This window comes from Panthera onca, chromosome X (genome assembly GCF_046562875.1).
Source record: "Panthera onca isolate mPanOnc1 chromosome X, mPanOnc1 haplotype 2, whole genome shotgun sequence".
Taxonomy (NCBI): domain Eukaryota; kingdom Metazoa; phylum Chordata; class Mammalia; order Carnivora; family Felidae; genus Panthera; species Panthera onca.
Genome location: NC_138357.1, coordinates 27,733,939 through 27,754,206, shown reverse-complemented (window position 1 = coordinate 27,754,206; position 20,268 = coordinate 27,733,939). Strand labels below are relative to the sequence as shown.

At 42.8% G+C, this 20,268-nt stretch overlaps 1 long non-coding RNA gene across 1 annotated transcript; it reads right to left on the bottom strand.

The window, feature by feature from the left end:
- Positions 1-637: 637 nt before the first annotated feature.
- On the bottom strand, positions 638-19,697 carry LOC145713862 (uncharacterized). The gene is made up of 3 exons (XR_014136688.1): positions 19,473-19,697; positions 11,690-11,817; positions 638-1,563 (listed from the first exon to the last, which is right to left on the bottom strand). It is a non-coding gene; the product is annotated as an uncharacterized LOC145713862 (long non-coding RNA).
- Positions 19,698-20,268: the final 571 nt, after the last annotated feature.

The window sequence follows — 20,268 nt, the reverse complement described above, 5'->3', positions numbered from 1 at the left end:
AGTGAAGCACCTCAGGGCTAGCAACACGGGAAGACATTAGCACCCCCAAATCTAAAAGGGCAAGGAGAGGGAATGGTTACCAAAACCTAAGGAAATAAGGAAAAATTAAAATAAAATAAAATAAAATAAAATAAAATAAAATAAAATAAAATAAAACAAAATAAAATAAAATAATAAGGAAAGGAACATTCAACAGGAACTGTGGCCTTCTGCAGAGGAATCATTGCCACGTCACATCCCTTTACGGAGGGAATGTGGGGAATAAATTCCCTGACCTTTCTCTCCTTCCACCACTCGATCTCCTATTGATACTTCCCATTGGCCGATAGCTACTAAAAGCTGTAATGTGGGGGAGCCTGGCAAATGCAGTTAATATGGGTCAGGGGAGAGAGCAGGTTGGAGAAGGGTATAAAGTGAATCTTGAAAGGGAAAACAGAATTCCCAGCATTGACCATTCCTTTTGCCCCTCCACACCACTCTTGCCCTTTGTCCAGATGAAAAACCCATGCCCTCAAATGGAATGTACAAATTCCTATCAGCTACTGTACCATTGCAGGGGGATGACAATTCATTCATACTCCCACATGAAATCTAAAATATTAATGACCACTGGTACTTTTCATATAAAGTGGAAGGGAAAGGGAGCTCTAAACATAAAACATAGTTGTTATAGTTCCTGCTTCTGTAGCTGGAAGGAGGCACTAAGTTGATAATCGTTGCTTCAATTTTTCTGCCACCCACTCCACGTTTCCCTTACCTTCCATCAGCATCTCAGTAGCACAGGATACGTTCCCTGGTGGAGTGGCCTAAACCTTCATCCCCACAGGATCTGAGTCCTTATAATCTTACCTTGACCGGGTTACCAGTTTTCGTTGACTGGTACTATTGAGCAAGGGAGTGATAAGAGTCACCCCAGCGAAGTCCATGGGTGCTAGACATAGTCCTCCTTGCTATTGTATAGTAACAATCTAATCTGCCTTTGGTGATCACGATGGACCACCCGGGTCTATACAATGAACCCATTGTCTGCCTGTTAGTTAAGCAGCATGAAGAACACAAAATGGCCAGAAGGCAGTGTCAGTTTCCAAAACATCAGAATCCTCAGGCATCCTCTGGTGGAAGCATCTCTTCCTCCAGCATTAGAACCTCTTAACCCACTGAGTCCAAGATGTAGGGATGGGAAGTAAATATTTCTTCAGGGAGAGGGGTCAATCCCACCTCCACCTATCGAATCCTGGACCCATACATTCTGGCTACAAAGGAGATGATATGATATATTGGCCTCTGGTTTAAAGTATATACTAGGCTCTGTAGGACAGCCCCCAAACTTGCAGGCTATGGCACCATAACTGAGCCTCCACAGGAAATTTCACCATTCTGTCAAGCCAGGTATTCCTAGGTGATGAAACATATGATAAGACGAATGAATTCCATGGTGATGAGCCCATCGCCACACTTCCTTCAAGCTAAGCTGAGTTCCTTTGTTGGAAGCAATGTTGGGTGGGATACCATGGTGATGAATCAGGCATTCTGTGAGTCCACATGGTGGTGCTGGCAAAAGCTCTGCAAGAATGAAAAAAGCAAATTCATATTCAGAATGTGTATCTATTCCTGTGAAGACAGTCGGTGCCTCCTCCGTGATGGAAGGGGTTCAGTGTAACCAATCTGCCAACAGATGACTATCTGGTCCCCCCAGGGAATGGTGCCATGCTGGTGCCTCAGTGTCTGGTCTCTGCTGATAAGCAGATTACCAATTCAAAGTGATAGTAGACAGATCAGCTTCAGGGAGGGAAGACCCCATATATACACCCCACCCCAGCTGCCACAGCCATTTTGTACGTGGGTCTACTGAGCAAGCACTATGGTAGCCAGAGAGGCTAAAATCAACAGAATAGGTTATCTTAGCCACCTGATTCCTGAGAGCCTCTTCCATGGTGGATGTCCTCTGGAGGCAATTATATGAAACACAAATCTCTTCACACTCTGGCCCATTTTAATAGGCCTGTGCATATACATTTTTCTTAGGCCTCCTTATCACCAAATTCCTATCTAGTTCTTTCCACATTCTTCACCATCCAGTCAACATGTTAGACTCTGCCCCTGAGTCAGTCTACATCAATATATTAGGCTGTTTCTTCTTCCACCAAAGAAGACAATCAGATGTACTACTTGGGAGGATTTTCTGTCTTTAGGGACCATCCCTGAGTGGGTCTGCCAGCCACCTATGACTCACTTCTACCAGTTGCCAGCCTACCATGAAGACCCATCTATAAAGCCATACGCCTACATTTTCTCGCTCCGTTAAATGGTTATAGAGAACTCTTCTTGAGGCCATAGGTATGATGCAAAGGCAGCCAGGTAGTAGGAGCAAGTACCATGTGAGCCTGAGCCATTTCTTCATTCACTTTTACCTTCCCGATTTTCTGAGACCTGATTTCAAACACAGTTCCCATCGAACAATGGAATGCTGCTGCACATGGCCACTTGATGACTGAGTGGATTAGACAATACCCATTTCATAATGGCCAGTTCAAGTCACATAGTCTCCTGTGTCCCATGGTCAGTAATTCAGTCACTATCAGGGCCTGGCAGCAATAGAGGCATTGCCTTTCAAAGGGAGAATCACTGTCAATTAAGGAGAGCATGGCCTTACTTCAACGCCCTAAGAGTCTGTGCCAGGAGGCTTCTATTGAGGCTTCATAGAACATCTGTACCGCAGACTCATATTTGTTGCTGAGGCTTTTCTTGCTTCAGATCCCACTCAAAACTGGCAGCCTTACAGGTAAGTCAGTAAATGGGTTAGAGCAGCATGGCCAAACATGGTATGTGTTGCCTCCTAAATCCAGAGGGGTCCATCAAGTATTGGTTTCTTTCTTTGTGGTGGGTGGTGCAAGGAAAAACAACTTATCTCTTACTTTAGAAGAGATATTCTGACATTCCCCAGATCACTGGACCCCTAGAAAGGTCATCCACGTAGCAGGCCCCTGAACTTTCACAGGCCTCATTTCCTATCCTCTGGTCGTAAGGCATCTAGAACACTTGATTCTTCTTGCCCCTCAGATTCATTAGCATAATGCCACAAATGTAATGGATCGGTATTATGCCTGTGGAATAAAAAGACAACTTCCTTCTGGACTAGATTATGACAGAAAACAGCATGGTTGGAGATAGCCCTGAGGTAAGAGAGTGAGTGCAAACTATTTCTGATTATCTCTGCTGATGATAGTTGCTGGGTCAGTAGGTGCCAGAGGCTGGGTTGATTTGATGCGGTAAAGATACCACATTAAGAAACACGGTTTCATTGGAGTCGCAACCCGATCAATTTAACAATAATTCACAAGTATTCTCCAAAACTTATATGCCTTTTCCCACAGGCCGAACAGGCAAGTTATACAGGGGCATGTGGTTGGAGTCATCAGTTTCATTGTTCAAGTCTTTGGTGGTGGCTTCTATCTCTTCAGTTGCCTCAGGAATTTGGTGTTGCTTTGGTTAACTTTCTTGGCAGTACAGGTGAAAGGAGAGAGGCATACAGTTTCAGGGGATAGTACTTCACCTTTCCTATAATAAGAGCCCTCCCTCCATGGATCATGAGTCAGAAAAATAACGTGTGGTGATTTGGCCAAGATGGGTCCAAGTTCCCACTGAAATGAACTCAGACCAAGACCTAATCTATCACCTGACTCCATAAGTCCCCACTCTGGACATGAACCACAATGGCATCCTGTGGTTCCAGTAATTACATCAATTCAGAGCCAGAATCTTATAGACCTCAGAAGATTCTGGATTTTTTTTTTTTTACCCTGGTCATGGCCTCCTAGTAAATGACTACAGGCCCCAGTCTGAGGAAAACTTGGGAGGAGATTTGCGGTATACATCTGTGATAGATTACAGTAAGGTCCCTTCTCAAAGAGATCTCTCCTCGCCTTAATGAAGAGCTCCAGATCTGTGGACTGGCTTAGTAGATCAGGGAACAGAGTAAGAGTTCAAGAGTCTGCAACATTTTTGCCCACCAGACTTAGAATTTTTCTGCTTCTCTATATCACATCTATTTCATTCCCAGAAAATTCCATAATCGCTCACTGCAACAGACGGAAGTCAAAACACTCTATCATTGTGTTTTATGAGAGTTGCACCCACTTTAGTTCCGACAGTTAAGTGCCATCACCGAGACTCTACCCTTTAAGACCCCACTATTCTTATTGAAATCAGGGTGTCCAGTTCCACTGAAGCATCTCCTACTATCATCTCTGGCCTACAGAAGATATTCCATAAAGCTTTTCAGTAATACTGGTGCTCCCCTCACCAATATATTTCTTAATGCCTTAGTGAAGAGTGTCCTCCCAGTAGAGTGACCAACTGACCCGAATTTTCTTGGTACTGTCACAGTTTTAAAACTGAAAATCCCGCAGCCCAGGAAACTCTACTGCAGTCTATGAGTATAGTTAAGAAGTAGGCACTGAGCAGATTGCACATCATAGATCCACTTCAGGGATCTACGGGCCTACAGGCTACACTGAAATCCAATGATTCTTATTGGAGCAGAGGCAATGAATTGTTGTGGGGGCTGGTCCTGAGGAGAATCAGTATTTCTTGTGAAGCAAACACCCCAATGGAAGTCACCAAGTGGTTTTTATGCAGAGGAAGGGCTGGTACCATTAGACAAAGGATGTATGATTGCTTCTACTGGCAAGGAAGGTTCAGGGAAATGTGGAGACAAAATTTTTCTCAACCTCTTCTGTTTATGCCCAAATATTTCCACCCAATGTGTTAAGGTTCTATTCTTTCCCCAGGAGTGCCCTTCGGTTAACCTAAGAGTTCTAACAAGGCCATATGTTTAATTGATGCTGTACCTCTGCAACATTTATAATCAGCCCCTGAGCATGATCTTCAGGCATATCTCTCCTACAGTTCCAGGAGAATAAAGACTACTTGAATGGTGACATTGAGGCTCTTTGATTTTCCACTATGATCTGTGTTGTGCATTCAAGGCTTTCCATTTGTCCTCTTTTCTGTATAAGCTCTCTACGGTCATCAGAAGCAGTTAGCCCTAGCCACATCCTTTGCAATCATTGCTGTCACCATAGGGACTAAGTGCTCTAGCCACTTGATTTCCCAAAGCTTTGCCCTCCACTTGTATTCCATTTCAAGCCACCATCACTGATAATTTGAGTAATCATCATTCAGCGCATGCCACGCATTACAAGTGTCTCATTTTCCCCTAGAAAAGAGGTTGTCACAGATTGCATTCTTTAGGAAGCCAAAGCTGAAATTGAGTTAGGATGCAAAGCATTTACTGGAGAGCGAAACCTGTGAAGCAAATGAGGAGGCGGTAGCCCTGGGCAGAGGCAGTACAGGCAGGCAAAACAAACCCAAATCCAAACTATGTATCAATCCCATTAAAGACAACTCACTGTCCCTTCCAAGGTGGAAGGGGTCTGAGGTAATCCAGACCATAAGGTGGCTGGCTAGCGTCCCTTTAGTCGCTAGCACTGTATACGGGACCCACCACTGGTCTCCCCTGTTGGCTTCTTGGGCACCCAGCAGGGGTAGTAGCTAACTCAGCCTTGGGGAGGGAAAGCCCATGCCCCTGGGCCCATGCATTGCTTCCCTCCCTGCTCGCATAACCACCTATTCCGGGGCCCATTGCACAAGTATTGCGGTGGCCAAGGAGAAGTTTGGCTTCTGGATGGTTTTGAATCTACTCTGAAATGGATGTTCTTTGGTGAATATTAACGTGAGATGAAGATATGCACACTTTGAGCCAACCCCAGGGGCCCATCTTCATATCTCTTTGCCAGACACCCTTGTCACTGGTATTTCAGCGTTGTTCTTTCTATGCCTCCAGTGAGACAAGATACTTGCCAGTCTTCAGGATTCACTGTGCATTCGTATATCAGGGCTTCATATCCCTCCGTACAAAATGAATGACTGAGGGTACTGCCCATTGGAATGACTTCCCTTCAGCAGATAGGGAAGGGGGCAAAAGAAATGGGCAAGCACTTCACAGAAGAGGCCAAATGAACGTAACCGGAGAAATGCAAAATAATAGCACACTACATACACATTATGCCACCAGATTGCTGACAATTCAAATTTCAGTGTCCATATATGAAGTTTTATTGGCACACAGCCGTGCTCATTCATTTCCATATTGTCCATGGCTGCTTTCCCACTACACTGGCAGAGTTGCACAGTTGCATCAGACTGTGTGGCCCACAAAGCCAAAAGTGCTTACTGTCATCCCCTTTTCTAGACAGTCAAGTTGAAGAAAAATTTAAGTTAAATTAAGGTAAGTTAAACACAGCATTTCAGTGTTTCTATCTTATTCAGAACATTCTTAGGAGCAGCATAGAGGAAAGAATAAGGAAGAGTTAGCCTCTTTCTATTTGGAAAAGATCCCTAGGAAAAAGAGCCAGGGAGTGCTGCCTAAAAAACAACAGCAAAGGGGCGCCTGTGTGGCTCAGTCGGTTGAGCGTCTGACTTCGGCTCAGGTCATGATCTCCCAGTTCGTGGGTTCAAGTCCCGCATCCGGCTCTGTGCTGACAGCTCAGAGCCTGGAGCTTGCTTCAGATTCTGTGTCTCCTTCTCTCTCTGTTCCTCCCATGTTCGCGCTCTGTCTCTCTCTCTCTCTCTCTCAAAAATAAATAAAGATTAAAAAAATTATAAAAAACAACAACAGCAAAGTCAGTGGTTCTCAGATTTGAGTGGGTATTGGAGTCACCTGGAAGGCTTGTTAACAACAGACTGCTGGGCCTTATTCCCAGGGTTTTTGACTCGGTAGGTCTGGGGTGACACTTGCGAATTTGCCTTCCTAACAAGTTCCCAGGTGATGCTGATGTTACTGGTCTGGAGACCACACTTTGAGAACTGCTGGGTGGCTCAGTCAGTTAAGTGTCCAACTCTTGATTTCGGCTTGGGTCACAATCTTATGGTTTGTGAGATGGAGCCCCGCAGAGGGCTCTGCGCTGACAGTGGGGAGCCTGCTTGGGATTCTCTCTCTCTCTCTCTCTCTCTCTCTCTCTCTCTCTCTCCCTCTCCCTCTCCCTCCCCTTCCCTTGCTATCTCTCTCTCTCTCTCTCAAAATAAATAAACTTTAAAAAAAAGTGATTCCTAAACTGAGGCACTTTGGCAACCTGCATCAGAATCGCCTAGATCCTTGGCCTCATGGCACTTATGTTCAAGTGGAGAAGCAATATAATAAACCATTAAACAAGGAGCACCTGACTGTAGAGCATGTGACTCTTGATCTGGGGGTTGTGACTTCGAGCCCCATGTTGGGGGTAGAGATTACCTAAATAAATAAACTTAAATAAACAATTAAACAAATAGATACATAATGTCATATAAAATAAAGTGGATCAAGGGAATGGAGAGTGGTATAGGGCATGCTATTTAAGACAGGGTGGTGAAGTCAGGCCCTCTCTAAGAAGGTGACATTGGACAGAGACTTAATGAAAGGGGAGAGCAAGCTATTAATATGTTAACATAAATGTTAATTAATATCAATATGTTAATATGTGAGGGAGGAGTATTCCAGACAGAAAGAACAATCAGTGCAAAGACCATGAGACAGGAATGTGCTTAGTGTGTGTTCCCAGAACAATTCAAAGCCAAGAATTAGACTCTTTGTTCTTTCTGGTTCCTTGTGTTCTTCCCTCCCCAGGGCAATAAGGTTCGTTTATTCTCTATCACACAAATAGGGTCATATGAGACATGCTGTTCTGCAACTTGCATTTTCCCCCGGTGATAAATAACGAACATTCTTTCATGTCACCGCATTTAAGATTGGTGTCATTATTTATAAAGGCTGAATATTCCTTTGTAAACATGGAGCAGGGGTTTACTTTTTAAAAAGTCAGTTATTTGTATAACCAGTTTCCTACAGACGAACAGATTGCTTCCAGTTCCTGGCTATGACCCAGAAAATGCTATGGTATACTTTTGTGTGTGTGTGTGTGTGTGTGTGTGTGTGTGTATCTATGAACTTGTTCATGCATTCCTTTATGCACCAAAAATTTACTGAGCTGCTACTATATGTTAGGTATGACATTATATGCTGAAAATACAATGGTGAGCCAAACAGATATGGTTCTTGCTCTCGTGGAAATAGGATCTATGAGGGGAGAAAATCATGCAAGAAATATGTAATTACAAACTTTGAGAAGTGCTAGTATGGCCGACACTGTTGCTCAGCTAACCCACCTCCCACTCTCGAGCCTCCTTCTAGCTGGAATTTTGGGCAATGAGACAAAAGTGGGTTGTGGTAGGCAAATCATGGTCCCCTCGATCATATCCTAATCCCCAGAGCCTATGCATATGATAGGTTACATGGCAAAAATTCAGGTTGCAGATGGAATTCAGCTTACTAATCAGTTGACCTTAGAAGAGGGCTGACCCGGTTGGGCCCAATGTAATTACAAGGATCCTTAAATGTGGCACGGAGGGCTAAAAAGTCAGAGAAGGTGTGATAACCAAAGCAGAGTGGCAGTGATATGATGGCTGGCCGTGAAGTCAGAAGGGGGCCACCAGTCAAGGAATACAGGCACCGTCTGGCAGGTGGAAAAGGCAGGGAAACTAATGCTCTCTTAGAGCCTCCGGAAGGAATGCAACCCCATCAACACTGTGGGTTAGCCTAGCAAAACCCACTTCAGACTTCTGACACCCAGAACTGGAAGATAATAAGTTTGTGTTGTTTTAAGACTCTACATTGGGGTGCCTGGGTGGCTCAGTTGGTTAAGCGTCCAACTTCAGCTCAGGTCACGATCTCACGGTTCGTGGGTTCGAGCCCCGCGTCGGGCTCTGTGCCGAGAGCTCGGAGCCTGGAGCCTGCTTCGGATTCCGTGTCTCCCTCTCTCTCTGCCCCTCCCCCACTCATGCTCTGTCTCTCTCTGTCTCAAAAATAAATAAAAACATTAAAAAAATTTTTAAAAACAGCAACAAAAAAAGACTCTACATTTATGGAGATTTGTTATGGCAGGCATAGGAAACTAATGCGTGGGTTCTACGGGAAAACTTTTGCTGTCCTGACACAAGTCAGTCCCTTCCTCTCCTTCCCTATTCTTGCCTTGAATGGGAAGCTGTAAAGGTCATCTAGTGACACTGAGGGAAAGGCCAAGAGAACTGCAAAGCCATCAGCCCCGATACTGTTGAACTGCTGAACAAACGCCAGCAGCCCCTACTTCCAGCCTTCTAGCTCTATGAGGGAAAAAAAACCCCACAGACCCACACTTTTCAGCTCTTGTATTTATTCAGTTACATGCAGACAAAGCGTCTCTGAGTGATAAGTCAGTATAAGCAACTATGAGACAATATCCCAGAGACCTAACTCGATCATGACATGTAGACACAGTGGACTTTTTTTTCTGTTCACCATCCAATTCCCAGTGTGTCCAGCACTGGTGGGCTATACCACCCACTTCAAAGTCTAAAGGAGGAAACCTTTCATCTCCCTGCCCCTTGGCAGCCAGTACACAGGGCCCGCACGCTCCTTGACCAGAAAAAGGACACAGTGTGTATAAAGAAAAGGTTCACATCCTGTGTCCGATGCTTCTCCCACTATCCCCTAGGCACTCATTGTTTCTGTTTCAGTGACTTCTTACTGTGAGTACCTGCGACTGTGCCCGAGGACTTTTTGGCCACAGAGTGTGCTTAGCCAGAAGTGGCAAGGAGTTAAGGTCCATAGGAGCAGACGCATCAGTGATGAGCATGAATATAGGAAAAATATCCCAGCTTCCTTGTTTCCCGGGTGGAAAACCCGAGGCATGTTCTATTTTGTCTTCCTGAGGTCCCAATAGAATCAACTCCCGGCTTCCCACAGCGCTGATCTGCTCATAAACAGACCTTGTATTGTTTTCCATGTCTTCCCTATCTCACTTCCCCACTTCCCTCCGTGGATTCCTGGGGTTGCCTTCCAAATAAACCACTTGCTCTCAACAATTTATCGGAGGGTCTGTTTCATCCAAAGTAAGACAGTCAGTACCAAAAGTGGTCTTTTGAAGTGGACCTTCAGGATGGGATTCTTGAATTGGATTACCTGTACAGCATATGAATACAAAGACCTCATTACTTCCGGTAAGTAGAGTGGTGGCAGTCCCTGGCATGTTGTAGAATTACAATTGATGAGACTTTCACCTATGCTGGATTGGGATAGGACACAAATGGAAGGAAATGCACTGGTTCATGCAATAGCGCCAGCCCTTGAAAGATGAAAACTGAGAATCAGGGAGTTGGTTTGCTGTTATCGATGGCCTTAGAAACGCTAAAGAAAGCAGATGACGGGTTTGGTCAGCCAATCACTAAGTCAAGGAACAGTATGGAAGCAGAAGGCCTCCGTGGGAACTTTGATCTCTTCCAGACCCAGATTTGATTGTGAGGGCAGTAAAGTTACACAGGAGGAGGATGCTTGTCTTTCTCAAGATCTGCCCCCACTTCCGCATATTTCTTCTAGAGACAGAGAGCTAGGGACAGTTCTTAGTATGGCCCAAGCAGGGAAATACCATTTCTAGTAGGAGATAAAAGAGATTATTCACTGAACAGTTGTAGGACTTGATGAATATACAGTTGCTGGAATTGAGACAATAAACCCGGGAATGGATCTTGAGGGTCCTGAACCAGGGAAGAATATAACACTGGATATGGAAGAGTGTATTGATATTGCAACAATCTCCCATGACTCAGGATTTCACATCCTGGCAAGGACACACAGAGTCCGTCCTAGTATGCTGCTGGGATGGCTCCTTGAAACTTGGAAAAATCAAAGCCTATATAGTAAATGAAGTGGAGTTGTTGGAATTGCCTTGACAGAGTACTGAGAGAAGAGGCAAAAAGCTCAGAGGGATGGGCAAACTAGAGTGGCTTTCTTACGTAAGACCAGAAAACACACTAGTTGATGGTGTCCCCTGGCAGGGCCCAGAGGACACTTTTTTTATTAAGACAACAAGGAATGTGTTATTGGCATTATTGAAAAGCTCCGTGGCGGTTGTCTTCTACGGGTTGGGGTTCATGATAGGGGAGACTATTATGTAAGATAGTGACACATCTAGGTGTCAAAGGGGATGATAGGATTCTAGAATAGCAGACACCAAGTGTCAGCAGTTAACTGTCGCAGTCAAGGTAAGTGTAGTAACCACTATAGACACCAAGTCTGGAATGGCAAAGATGGGGCTTTGACCTGTAGGGGTCGGTAGAGATGGCTAATAAACGATGGCATTCCTGGGAACAATATATACGGCAAGCTGTACCAGTTAACTAAGAGTGCCCTAACAAAATACAGGACTTAGTAGCTTAAACAACAGAAATTTATTTCCTCACAGTTCTAGAAGCTAGAAGTCCAAGATCAAATTGTTGGCAGAGTCAGGTTCTTCTGAGGCCTCTCTCCTTGCCTTGCAGATGGCTGCCTTCTCGCCGAGTCTTCGCGTGGTTGCCCCTCACTCTGTTTGTTGTCTGTGTCCTAATTTCTTCTTCTAAGGACACCAGTCAATTTGGATTAAGGCCCACCCAAATGACCTCATTCTACCTTAATTACCTTTTTAAAGGTCCTATATCCAAATATATTACATTCTAAGACACTGAGGGTTAGGACTTCAACATGTGAATTTGGGGGGAACACAATTCAGCTCCTAACAGAACCCAGCAAGTGTACTGCTTATAAAACTAAAACTAAAAATAAAAATAAACAAATCAAGAATACCTGAGCAGTAGACTACTGTCAGTTGCTGCAGTGGAAAAATCATGATCCTTTAGTTTCCATCCCTGAGCAGGTTCCCAGACCCAGGACTGATCAAGTGAAGAAAGGCCAAGTCCCCCTGAGGAAGGACCCTGCAACGCCACAGCAAATATATACAGTTATGATTCCAGCTACTCTGCATCAACAGGACCTAGGCCGTTTATCTGTGTGACTGTTTGGGGGAGGGGGGAAGAATACCCATATTTTGGGGAGCTGATGTCAGGGAACCTAAGGCACCATCATGGGGTCCTTTGTTAGAGTGGGATGTATGGAGACTTGGTAGGAAATAGAGCCCTGGCCCAAGTCGCACAGTGAATCCAATGGATCCACACCATGGGATCCATGGTCATTTCTCTGGTCCTTAAGTGTATTATTGGAAGAAACATATGCAGCAGTTAGAAGAACCCTCAAATTGTGCCCTCACATGACAAGTAAAAGCCATCATGATAGAAATGGCTAAGTGAAACCTTCTGAAACTCCATCAACCCAGCCAAAATAAGAAGTGATGCCATACCCCGATGGGACTGGCAGGGAATATTGCCAGCTTCCTCACCTCCTGCCCAGGTGACACAACCTTGAAGTGTGTTCCACAGTCACCTAGAAATCCCCAGTAGGACTGAGACCCAATTGCCCACAGCCATGCCTGCTCACTAAAGCGCCTCGCATGGGTTTCCTTCCTTCCCTGCCTTACTTTTCTATCTCCTTCCTAGGATCACCTCCCAAATAGACTAGTTACACTCAAGCCCTTACATCAGTGTCTAACAGTGGGAAAACCCAACCTAACACATCTCCTCTCTGGCCTCGGTTCAAACTAAAAGATACACATATACAGGGTTTTTGTTGCCACTGTTTTTGGTTGTACTGCCCCCACCCCAAAATCATGCCAGATACACTATTCTGCAATAATCTTTTTTTTCATGTTATGAGGCTTTACGGAAATTCTTCCAGGCCAATAAATTGTATATCTAATTCCTATTTTAATAGCTGTGTCAGATTCGATAATATGGATATCCATTCCCCTACTGCTAAACATTCAGGTAGTTTTCAGATTTGCCTCTACATTATAACAATGCTGCCATAAGCATTCTTTAGTGTATAACCTAATGAATCAGTGCTTTTATTTATATAGACTCTGAAATTAAGGATTGCGAAATTAAAATGTATGTGTATTTTCACTTATAAAAATTTACCTTCAGGGGCACCTGGCTGGCTCAGTTGGAAGAGCATGCAACTCTTGATGTGGACGTCGTGAGTTCAAGCCCCGTGTTGGGTGTAGAAATTACTAAAAATAAAATAAACTCAAAAAATTTTCTTAAAAAAAAAATCTACCTTCAGATGCCTCTCCAAAAGGGTTACCTTGACTTACTTCTTACCAGCAAAGTTGATAGTGATATTTTCCCCAGTCCTTGATGGCATACGATGTTGTTAATCCTTTAACTTTTAAATCTTTTGTTTTTAAGATATTATTTTTAAGTAATCTTTACACCTAACATGGGGCTCAAACTTACAACCTTGAGAACAAGGGTCACATGTTCTACCAACCAAACCAGCCAGGTGCCCCCTTTAACTTTTAAATCTTAATGATGAAAACAGTATCTCATTTTACTATAATTATTTCCATCACCATTAGGGAGGTTGAACATCTTTTCATTCACTGGCCATTTAGATTTTCTCTTCATGAGTTGTTTATTCATATCTTTTGCCCATTTTTTTCCTTTTTTTTTTTATAAAGGTTTATTCATAAAAATTCTAGCTTTTCAAATGCAGGAGCTGTAAGACAGTCTTGGTCATTTTTAATACCTAGGCCCAGTACAGGACCTTGTAATTGGAGGTATTTAGTAAGTGTTTTTGAATAAATATTTTTATTTGTTTTTTTAAATATTTATTTGAGAGACAGAGAGTGCGAGCATGAGCAGGGGAGGGGAAGAAAGAGAGGGAGAGCGGGGATCCCAAGCAAGCTCCACACCCAGCACAGAGCCTGATGCAGGGCTGGATCTCACAACCTTGAAATCATGACCTGACTGGAAACCAAGAGTTAGGCGCCCAACTGACTGAGCCACCCAGGCACCCCGCCCATTTTTTTTTTTCAATTAGGCTTTTACCTCCTAGAAACTCTTTGTGTACGAGGAATATCATCCCTGTATGTATTATATATGTTGCAAATATATATCATATAGCATGTGTCATTTGACTTTGTTTACATTGTTTGGGAACATAAAATTTTTTTTTAATCTAAATAGTCAATCATGTGTAAATTTTTTAATGGCTTCTGGATTTTGTGCTTCATTTGCAAAGGTTTCCCTGACATCCAAAAATGTTCTCCTAGACCTCAATAAAAGTTCTCCAAATTTTCTTCAAATATTTTGTATTTTTTTCAAATATTTTGTATTTCTTTAATAAAATTGTTCATCCAACATTTCAGAGAAGTAAGGTGAGAGGAAGCTAGTATGATTTATGTGGTAACAGAGTGGAGTTAGATATCAGTATGAATTCATGTTTAGCTTAATCTAGATATGGATAACTACACAAGGAATATTTAGAAATACGTATATATGTATTCTGGTTACCCACAAACAAACATTTCCTTGCTCTGTCAGCTGAGAGGACCTAGAAGCAATGACACCTCAGCAGCAATGAGCATGCCTAACACCCCGATTTTGGTTTCTGATAGCATTCTTCAAGAAAAGGCCCCAGAGACTCCCTGGAGAAACGGCTGATTCTAAAACCAGAGTAGAAAATGTACAAGATGAGCCTGCAACAACTTGTAGTGGCCCCAAAGCAAGAAAAGTGCTTCCAAAAAATCCACAATGATGAAGGTGTGTCAAAGGGACACAGGAGCCAAACTGAAAGCACTCCTGATAGCCAAAGCTGGAACAATTAAACAACAACCAAAAAACGATGACAAATGTACCATCTATATTAATGTAAGACGTTAATAAAAGAAACTGGATGTGAGGTATATAGAAACTCTATGCTATCTTTGCTATCTTTCTCTAAATCTAAAATTGCTTTAAAATCATTTTATTTAAAAAATTGTTCATTCATCTAGATTATATTTTTCATACAGGGGCACGGCTCTGTTTTCTGTAGATAGCCAATTGTGCTGACATCGATTCTTCAAACAATTGAATTAAAGTACCACTTTTGTTATCTATTAATTTACTATGTATATTTGGATCTTGTTTCTGGGCAATTATATTTCATTAAGTTTCATTAATATATAATATAATATAGATTTCACTAATATATATAATATAATAAATTATATTTCACTAACATGGTATCACTGTATCACACTGTTGTTGTTTTTTTCAAGTAGGCTTCATGGGCAGTGCGGAGCCCAATGAAGGACTTGAACTCATGGCCCTGAGATCAAGACCTGAGCTGAGATCAAGAGTCAGACGCTGAACAAACTGAGCCACCCTGGTGCCCCACCACATTGTTTTGATCATGGTGATTTTATGATACTTTTAATATCTCCTAGAATATACTTGCAACTAATCTCACAAAAGACCAATTTCCATAACATATAAAGAGTCACAATAAAATCAATAAGAAAACGAGCAACCACCTAGTCGAATGATGGGCAAAGAATATGAACATACAGTTCATAAACTGTAACTATAAATGGCCCTTAAACGTATGAAAACATGTTCAAACTTCATCATAATTAGAAAAATGTAAAATGAAATGACACTTCACAGAAGAGCAAAGACCAAAAAAAATTTTTTAACGTTTATTTTTGAGAAAGAGAAAGAGAGAGAGGCAGAGAGAACAGAGCATCCGTAGCAGGCTCTGCACTGACAGCACAGAGAGCTCTGCACTCTCTGCACAGAGAGTGGAGAGTTGGGAGCAGGGCTCGAACCCACAAACAGCGAGATCATGACCTGAGCTGAAGTCGGACACTTAAGTGACTGAACCACCCAGGTGCCCCAATATGTACAAGCATTTAAAATGCACATGCTGCAGGGCGCCTGGGTGGCTCATTCGGTTGAGCATCTGACTCTCGATTTTTCTCTTTCTTTCTTTCTTTCTTTCTTTCTATCTTTCCTGTTTTTTTTTTTTTTTTTTTTTTTTGGTCAAATTGGCTTACAGACAACACCCAGTGCTCTTGATTTCCACTCACATCATGATCCCAGAGTCATGGGATAGAGCCCTGCGTCAGGCTAAAATGAAACTCTGTATGCACAAAGGAACAAGAATCGAGCTCTCTATGTACATCTCAAAAGTTACATTGATAAGACAAAGCAATATGAAGAACAATGTGAATATTGTGTTAAAAAATGATTCAAATATCTCTGAAAGTACCTGGGAGAAACTGGTGACCTAAATTGCCAACGCAAAAGATAACTGACTGGCTGGGGGAGGGGTGGGGGAGGGGTAAAGAGAGCTGCATGTCTGTTGGTAACTTTTGAACTAGAACCGTATGAACATTTAACTCATTTAAAAGAATAAAATATTAATTTTTATGATTAATGAAATAATATGAGACTTTTATTAGAGCCCTATTTGAACTGCATTATATTTGTCCTTCAGGGAAGATAACTGTTCTTATAATATTATGTCTTTCCATTTCTTCATATCTTTTTTTTTTTTTTTTAAATTTTTTTTTTTTTCAACGTTTTTTATTTATTTTTGGGACAGAGAGAGACAGAGCATGAACGGGGGAGGGGCAGAGAGAGAGGGAGACACAGAATCGGAAACAGGCTCCAGGCTCCGAGCCATCAGCCCAGAGCCTGACGCGGGGCTCGAACTCACAGACCGCGAGATCGTGACCTGGCTGAAGTCGGACGCTTAACCGACTGCGCCACCCAGGCGCCCCTCTTTTTTTTTTTTTTTAAGTAATCTCTCCACTCAACGTGGGACTCGAACTCACCACCCTGAAGTCAAAAGTCACAGGCTCTGCCAACTGAGCCAGCCAGGCCCCCCTCTTCAGATCTTACTTTATGTTCATCATATAAATTCTGTATAGTTCCTCTTCCACTCATTCCCAAGTATTTTACATTTTTGTCAGTGTTGTGAATAGAATATTTTCCCTTTACTATGTTTAGCTGGTTATTGATAACAAAGAAATATTATTAGTTTTTGCCTATTTTCATATAGTTAACCACCTTACCAAAAACTTGAATTACTTCTGGTAGTTCTTGTAAAACTAGAATCTAGTAACTTTCTACAAATATAATTTTTTGCACATTCTTTCTAATGTAAATTCCTATCATTTTAGTTGTGGTAAAAGCTGAACACACCTGATGGGGAGAGAGAGACAGAGAGAGAGACAGAGAAATATAGTGGTGTAAATGAGATCAAAGTTTATTTCTTTTTTTTTTAATTAAAAAAATTTTTTTAAGTTTATTTTTGTGAGAGAGAGAAAGAGAGACAGAGCGTGAGCAGGGGAGGAGGAGAGAGAGAAGGAGACACAGAATTCGAACCAGGCTCCAGGCTCTGAGCCGTCAGCACATAGCCCAACTCGGGGCTTGAACTCACAAACTGCGAGATCATAACCTGAGCGGGGCTTGAACTCATGAACTGCGAGATCATGAACTGAGCAAAGTCAGATGCTTAACCGATTGAGCCACCCAGGCGCCCCAGTGGAAATTTATTTCTTTCATACACAGTCCAGGCTGGTGGAACAAATAACCCTGCTCCTCCAGGCTATTCAGTGACCCATGTTCCTTTCATCTCATTGCCCTACCATCTACTGGAGTGTTGTACTCATCTGCATGATTGAGGCTGAGCTATTGTTACATCTACATCCCAGCCCATGAGGAACAAGGTGGGAGAAAAGTCTAGGGTAAACAATTTCTACATTGACCTCATCACATCTGTGCATATTCCACTGGTGCAAACACAGTCATATGGCTGCACTTAGCTTCAGGAGAACCTGGGCAATAGTCTCTCTGCCATGTCCTGAGCTAAAACTATATTTCCGAGGAAGAAGATAATAGAATTTTGAAGACAAAACTATATTCCTAAGAAAGAAGGGGAGAGCAGAAGTTTGACGACCACTATTAGTAGACTACACATATTACTCCATTGTCTTGTCTTATTGGATTAGTTAGAACATCCAAAACAATGTTGAATAATAGTGGTGACAGCATCCTTCTCTCGCTCATGATTTTTATGCAAATGATTTTACTGTTTTCTCATTTAGTATAATGCTCGCTGTTGAGTTTTGGTAAGCCATGTTCATCATATTTAAATGGTTTACTTAAAATTTCTGTTTTACTGGAAATATTTATTAAGAATGGCTGCTGAATTTTTAAATGCCTTTTTCGTTTCTATTAACAGGACACTACGGGTTTCCTCTTTTAATTTTTTCATGTCATAAATTATGTTGATAGACTTCCTAATGTTGAATCATTTTTTGCTACACTGCTTGATTCCGTTTATTAATATTTTGTTTGGGCTTTGTGTGTATTTTGTACAAATATTTTAATATCCTATAACCATATGTAAGGATATACTAGCTTTGCAAAATGAATTTGGGATCTCTCCATCTTTTTCTGTGCTCTGAGAACTGGTGCCAGTCTCTGAACTGTTTGTTACCGACCCATGATGGGATAAGTGCAGAAATGGAGAGCGGTTACAAACGTTTATAATAATTTGGCATCATTATGACACCCAAGCAGTGATTGCTGGATTCATCAAAGAATACTGCATTCCGCTTTTGTAATTACTTTCTTGTCCCTATGCTAAATTGGTTTTCATTACATTTAATGAAACGTAATTTATTTCCGATGAATCTTAAATTTTAAAAATTGTGCTTGTACTTCGCCTATTTCTCTAATATTCTTATTAAATTTCACAAAAGCAGATCTCCACAAATGTAAATGTTTTAAAAACGGGTCCTGCACCACAGATGTTTTGAAAAACATTAATCTAGAAGGGAGCAACTGACATCAAAATTATTTGTTATTTAAAGGTTATCGAGAACTTGGCTATAAAACCAACTGAACCCGCTGACTTTCAATGCCCGTCCACAGTTACTGCTCTCTTCCGGTTTTCTACTTGTTGGGTCAATTTCAGTAGTTTATAGTTTGCCAGGAAATCCATCGTTCTTTCTGTTGCACACGAGATTCTGTTGCACACGAGATTCTCTTTCAAGTCTTTTAACATATATCTGTTTTTATCTACATTGTCATTACTAGCATTTTACCTCCTCTTCCTTTTCTTCCTTCCTTAGTCTAGCTAGCCTAGAGTTTATCTACGTTACGTGTCCTTTACGAACACTCGGGCTTTGGGGAGCGGGCGGGCCCAGCCCCGGGTCAGGCGGGAGGCGCGCGGGCGCGGAGTCCGGGGACCCGGTCACTCGGAGCAGAGGCGACAGGGAGGCGGGAGCGGCTCCGGGGACATCGGCTCCGCCGCGCGGAAGTGGCAAATCCCAGGTTTTCCGGGCTTAGGGCAGCGGCCGCCGGCCCCATCTTCCGGCGACGCGGCCCCGGATGCTATCGCCTCCTCCTTTGTCGCCGCCTCCGCCCCCTCCCCCCTCTCCCGCTCTCCCCACCCCGCCCCTCCCCCGCCCCGCGCGGGGCTCGTGGCGCCAGGTCCCTCCTGGAGCGGCTCCAGCCGCACAGCCGCCGCCGCTCGGGCTCGTCCTCCGGCAGCTGATGTCCAGCCGGGTGCTCGGGCGGTACGCAGTGGCACACAGCCACAGGATGTCAGCCGAACGCACGCCTCGAAGGTTGGCCTTCACAGGTCGGTCCGCGAAAGGACTGGCTGGAGCCAGTCGCGGTGCAGGATAACTTACCGCGGGTTTTGTTGTTTTGTTGCTGCCCCTGCTTCTGACCTTCCCGTCGTGTTCCCCTCTCTCGACGTGCACTTTCCGGTGTGCATAGACGCCGGATGTCTTCATATTCCCTCCCCATTAATCAAAAGATTACGGAGAGTTGACGATGAACACAGTAATTAATGACACCCATCGGCCTTTATACAGTTAAAGCCACAGCAAGCCATAACGATGGGCTTACCAATATTCCTGTGCTGGTTGAAACTCCAAGTGAGTCAAAGAAACAGGAATTCAAACTGTGTGTTAATTATACTGGAATTTAAAATACAAATATATATTTTTTTAAGAACAGGAATTCAGGAAACGTCACAGTAAATATCCGTTGCAGCACTGTACAATAGAAATACGACTCAAGTGGCAGATGTGAGCTACACGTGTGATTTTTAACTTTATTTATTTTAGTCGTCTCGACATCCAACTTGGGGCTTAGAACTCGGGACTCTGAGATCAAGAGTCCCACGCCCTTCCCACTGAGCCAGCCAGGCACCCCTACGTGTGTGTTTTTAAATACTAGTGGCTATGTTTAAAAAAAAAAAAAAAAGCTGAAAGAAATAGGTCAAATAAACCTTAATATATTCTCTTAAATATATCCAAAATATATCAGTATTCATCAGTATGAAAATTATGAGATATTTCACATTTCTTCTTTTTCATACCACGTCTTCGACATCTTGCATGTGTTTACACTTCCAGCACATTTTCAGTGGAATCACCAACATTTTGGGTGCTCAGTACCCACGTGTGGCTAGTGATCAGT